The sequence below is a fragment of the Tiliqua scincoides genome, chromosome 12 (assembly GCF_035046505.1).
Source record: "Tiliqua scincoides isolate rTilSci1 chromosome 12, rTilSci1.hap2, whole genome shotgun sequence".
Taxonomy (NCBI): domain Eukaryota; kingdom Metazoa; phylum Chordata; class Lepidosauria; order Squamata; family Scincidae; genus Tiliqua; species Tiliqua scincoides.
Window position 1 is genome coordinate 3,541,960 of NC_089832.1, and position 6,047 is coordinate 3,548,006.

At 45.8% G+C, this 6,047-nt stretch overlaps 1 pseudogene; it reads right to left on the minus strand.

Annotated features, from left to right (window-relative positions):
• Positions 1–966: 966 nt before the first annotated feature.
• Positions 967–1,089, minus strand: LOC136663498 (5S ribosomal RNA; annotated as a pseudogene).
• Between the last annotated feature and the right edge of the window lie 4,958 nt (positions 1,090–6,047).

Below are 6,047 nucleotides of genomic sequence, written 5' to 3' on the forward strand. Positions count from 1 at the left end.
TTCCTTTTCTGTTCCAGCAAACTCCGCAGGGACTACCCTTCCCGAATCCTCGTCAACCTCTGCTTTGCGCTGCTTATGCTCAACCTGGTCTACCTAATGGACTCGTGGCTGGCCTCATTCCACAGCCGTGGCCTTTGCGTCGCGGTTGCCTCGGCCCTGCATTATTTTCTGCTGGCTGCCTTCACCTGGATGGGCCTGGAAGCCATCCACATGTACTATGCACTCGTCAAGGTCTTCAGCGTTTACATTACCAACTACATCATTAAATTATCCTTGGTTGGCTGGGGTAAGTAAGAAGAGTCTGCTATCTTGGACACAGCAAACTGCTGTACACTGAGTCAATTGATCTGACTCTCTCAGTGTAGCCCACAAGGACTGGCAGTCTCAGCTCTCCAGGGCTCCAACTGGGGCCTTTCCCAGCCCAACCTGGAGATGCTGCCAGAGTTGAAGCTGGGACCTCCTGCATGAAAATGCCACTGAGCTACCTCTACTTCCTGACCTGGTCAATGGATAGCATTGACTTAGGGCCTAACTAAACATGATCCGGCAAGACATGGAGGTGTCAGATACATGCACACCTGAAGTGGGGCTGGGGTCCATTCTCTGAAGCAAAATGAGTGTATCTGAGAGGAGCAATCCCCCCCCCCCAGTATAATTTGCTGCTGTAAACAGTTTCCCCCCAGCCAGTGGTGTCACTAAACTTAGTGTCACACGGTCCGGGAGGCCAGCACATCACCTCCCAACAGGACCTCCTCCCATGCAGTGGGTGGGGCAACAGCCCAGGCAGTGGTAATGTACCATTGCCCCACCCCCACTGGTTTTTTGGCTGTAACTCTTGATGGTGGTTGGCAACCTTCAGTCTCGAAAGACTGTGGTATAAGCCTACAGCACCCAATATTCCCAGGCGGTCTCCCATCCAAGTACTAACCAGGCCTGACCCTGCTTAGCTTCCGAGATCATGGTATAAGCCTACAGCACCCGGTATTCCCAGGCGGTCTCCCATCCAAGTACTAACCAGGCCTGACCCTGCTTAGCTTCCAAGATCAGACGAGATCAGGAGATAGTGTTCAGTATAGGGAGATGGTTGGCAACCTTCAGTCTCAAAAGACTGTGGTATAAGCCTACAGCACCCAAAATTCCCAGGCGGTCTCCCATCCAAGTACTAACCAGGCCTGACCCTGCTTATCTTCCAAGATCAGACAAAACTGGGCATGTGCAGGGTAAGGATAGAGATATTTCAAAGTGGTTTCATTGCATTCAGCATGAAAGTATAGATCGAATGAATGAATGAATGAATGAATGAACCTTTATTAGGCATAGATAGAGAAATCATAAAAGCAAACATAATTAGTCCTAATCCCGTTTATCAAAAACGGAGTTAGGATACTAAATTACTAATAAAACATTTACAGTTCAACATAAAATATCAACATTTTTGACAAATTACATTAAGAAGGCTTAGAAATTGCCAAAAGTAAAAATTTAGAAACTCCCTCTAGCACATCTGGTGAGCAGTGATTTAGGAGACACTTCAGTTTTGCCTCATCCGAAAGCCCATTCATTTTGCCGAGAAGTGGAGTCATGTAAGTGTGGCGGGATCTAGTATGCCGAGGACAATAAAAAAGAATGTGTATGATTGATTCAACATTTCCCAAATCACAAGGGCAGAGGCGTTCTTTATATGGTATTTGCCTATATCTGCCTTCTGTGACCTTGGATGGAAACACATTGAATCTTGCCAAGGAGATTGCACGATGTTCAGAAGGGTTGATCAGAATACAGATCAAATTATATGTAACGTGATGGTATTATTCAAACATACGAAGATTTTAAAAATTTGGGCCAGTAGTGGTGTCACCACCCCATGTGCATCACCTGGTACATCCTGCACCCCCCCCCCAGCGATGCCACTGCCCCCAGCCTGACTCTGATACTAGCAGTGGGTTGAGCAGGAAGGGAAGAGATTGCTGCTGTGCTCTTTCAGCATTCCTTTTCTCTCTTCTGTGCCATCAAGGACTACCCGCAATCATCGTTGCTGTTGTCCTCATTGTAAGAACAGACTTTTACGGGACCGGACTTGCTTCCAGAACCAACGGCCCATCCATACCTTTGTGAGTTCCTTATGCAGATAATCCTGAGTTTGACCTGAGCCCGTTAAGGAACCAAGAAAGCGACAAGCAGGAAGGAGGGCGTTGTGGATCCAGGACACGCTTCCTTTAAAAATTTTATTTCACCTTCTCTCTCTCTTGCTTCTTTTTATGCCATCCTTCTCCCACTTTTAGCCGATGAACGTATGGATCATTAAAGAAAGGGTACTGCTCTTTCTTTCCTCAAGTGCATATTGTTGTGGTGAAGAGTTCCACAGGACAACACTCCCTGCTTTGGAACAGAGAGCCCTGGGGACTTTTGACATGGCTGTAATATTGGCTTTATGTCCAAATATTCTAGCACAAGTTGAGACAATCACAGGCAAAGGGCAGAAGGTCTCCAGAGACAGCAGCTGGGGCAGGATCCCCAAAGCTGCACCCCAAGTTCCAGCTAGAAATGCTCTTTCTGCAAAACTGCCCATGTTGTCTCTTACGTATACACACTCAGTCTGAGCATTCCCTTAAGCTAGAGAGGCATCACTTTCTCCAACCACTGGTGGGGGCCTCATTGCCAGCTATCAGGGACTTGCAGCTGTTAGGAGACTATCTCCTACTTTGAGCTCCCATGGACAAAACCGCAACCGACCGCCTGCGCCGTCAGCATAAGAAAGCATTAGTCAGCAGGCCGTGGTAACAGCGTGCTTTTTTTCTTTACCTTCAACAGTTGCTGGATTCAGAATGATGTCGCCTTTTACGTTTCGGTGGTGGTCTATTTCTGCGTGGTCTTCCTGACCAACATCGCCATGTTCGTCACAGTCTTTCTGCAGATTCAGATGATGAAAGCCAGGCATCAGGGAGGGCAAGCCGAGAGTTGGCACCGTGGCTTCCTCCACGATCTGAAGCGGGTGGCCAGTTTGAGCTGCTTGCTTGGCCTAACCTGGGGCTTTGCTTTCTTTGCCTGGGGCCCAGTTAAGGTTTTTTTCATGTACCTCTTCGCCATTTGCAACACCCTGCAAGGTAAGCACATTGCACAAAGGCGCCACAGAGCACTACCATACATACAGGTCGTGCCTTGTTATCCACTGGGATTCCATTCTGGAACCACTAGTGGATAAAAAAAAAAATCAGTGGATGCCAAATCAGTGGAAAAAATAGCTGTAAAGACCCACTTTCAGGTTTCTTGCTCCTCTAATGTCACCCCAGACTGCACTGACATAGATGCTATACCACATTCAGCCACTAGATGGGGTGAATAATGGAATCTAATGGAATGAAATTATAATTATTTAACAGCTTGAAGGAAGGAAATTTTGGTGCTTTTTTTCCCTTGTTACAAGGCATTTAAAGATGGACCTCGGTATCAGCAGTAAGTCAAATCAGTGGATACCAAGGCCCCACCTGTACTTCGAACAAATAGACCTCTCTCTCTTTCTCTCTCTTTCTTTCTTTCTTTCTTTCTTTCTTTGCGTTCCATCCCAATTTTCAACAAGGTTGTTCAGACAACGAGCAAGAGGAGTGTTTCAAACACAACCACTTGACATTTATATGTTAACAGGTCCTCTTATAATTAGGAGGGGGAGAGAAGCTGTTCCCCTTCACCCCAGCATGGTGTCTTTTTCAGTGGCAGTTACTGGTGTCTCTTTTAGGTTGCAAGTCCTTTGGGGACGGGGAATCATTTATTTATTTGTTTGGTTGTGTTAACAGCTTTGCAAACGATGTTTTGTTAACAAGCTGCATATAAATATTCTTAGCAGTAATATTTGCAAAGTGTTAAAAATCAAAGTGGCAGAGGGCAGGGAATAAATGTGGCAACACCAGGGATATCAAAGGCAGGAAACTGCAGTCAGCCCTCAGACTCCATGCCTGGAAACTCAGCAGATGCCAAAACCGACGGATAACTGAATCCACAGGTTGGGGCCCTCACCTGCAACCGCCTTCCAAACATGTCCATAGGTGTTGAGGCCCAGAAAGGCCGCGTGTGGGCAGCCCAGCCTTAAAAAAGCCTCTGGGAGGTCAGGTAGGGTTGTCCATTGCAGGTTCAGAGCCTGTGATGAATCAAATCCGCGAATTCCAAACCTGCAGATAAAAAGGGCCCACTGTAATCCATTAAATAGAAGAATCTTCACCCAGTGCCACTGCCCACATACTGCCGTCTTTTGGAGCCATGCGGTCTGCAAACTTGCAAACAAGAAAGGTATCATTCTCTGGATGCTGCACTCTGTTTTGAGCTTCCGCTTGCATGGAAATGAAAACAAGACTGTAGATGTCACCTTTCCCCTCTTCCTACAGGGTTCTTCATCTTTGTGTTTCACTGTCTCATGAAGGAGAACGTCAGAAAGCAGTGTCAAATGAATTTCTGCTGTGGGAGATTTCAACTCAGTTATTCTGGTAAGACAGCTATTTCCTTCTGTTCCCTTCCCTCCTTCAGCCCCAAATGGATTCATGCAAGCACTCCAGCATAGGGCAACCATGCAACTGAAAAATGTAAGATCCTAGGAAATTTTGGAGGTCCTTTCGGCTCCTGGGTCCCCTTTTTGATCCTGGGTCTGGGTACAATTTATCCCCTGCACCCCACTCTCATGAGGTCTGACCACTTCTTTGGTGTGTCATGGCATCTGGACGGGACTGCAGTCTAACCTCCCATTTGGTTTTCAGACGGGAGTGGCTCTGTCACAACTCTGGGACATCCCTCGCGAAACCTCAAGCGGAAACCATCGTCCCATTCTCTGAGCTTGAAGTCTTGCGTGACCACCTCGACGTCTAACAGTTCTGGAGGTTTGCCAGGAGCGAGTTCCAACATGAACATCAGCTCAGTTGGTGAGTAGAGGTGGTGTATATAGAGAACGCAGGTCGCTTTTAAAATAGAGTGAGTCAGCACAGACATCTGTTAAAGAGCTGAGCTACGCCAATAAAATCACTTGGAAGGGTTCAGATTGTTAGAAACAACACTGGTGGATGCTGAAATCAAATGGCCGCAAAGGCAGTTCCCCAGTGAAGCTAAATACAGAAGACAATGATAATTTGCTTTGGCAATGATAAGTGATAGTACAAAAATAATGTTTGGTAGTTTTCCAATGGCAGGGAAGGGGGCTGCATTTGTTTCTTGTAACTTAAAAAAATGTACACACAGAAAAGAAGCATATTAAGGAGAGCAAGAATCTTTATCCCTGATATGCTAGTCTCTGGCTGATCTCCCCACTTTGAATATGACCTCCATTTGTTAGAGGTGCAATTTTTGGTGATAATGAAATAAAAAATATAAGTCCGCTTTCTGCACTTCTCAATTTTGGAAAAAAACAACAACAAAAACCTGGAATCTGTGAAAAAATAAACTGGGAAATCTTTGAAAAAATAATGGATTGGATGGGGGGCTGCATGGATAATGAGAGTGGCTACATCTGCTGACACTATACCACCTATATCACCTACCTAGTACACTTTTAAAGCGGTTATAATTGATAATTGTAACTTATAAAAATGTGCCCTTGGAATAAAAACACATAAAACTGCTTTCTGCACTTGGGAAAAATTGAAATCTGTGAAAATATAAGTACGTTTAAGAACACCTCTACCATCTGTTTATTTTTTAGATCAAACTTCTTACCGCACTAGCTGTTCACCCTTGACCTGCCACAGCTTCAAACTTCCACGCGTGAGAAGTCTATCATCAATAGTCATTGAGCTACATCAGACTCAGAAAACAGGACTTTTGTCCTGAGGACCTGCTTGGTTCTTTGTGGCTCCCTGGAAGCTCTTTCCAGTCTCGGCAAACAAACCTCCATCCTAAGAACCACATCTCGCTCGTGAGCCGTTTCTGGAAAAAGGGCCTCTTTGCCTCTCTGAACATGGGGGTTCTGCAGTGCCATTGCAGTGGGTATAGCGACGACCGACAGACCTCTTCACCTCTGTGAATTTGTCCAATCTCTTTTTAAAGCCAGCCATCACTACACATTATAGCAG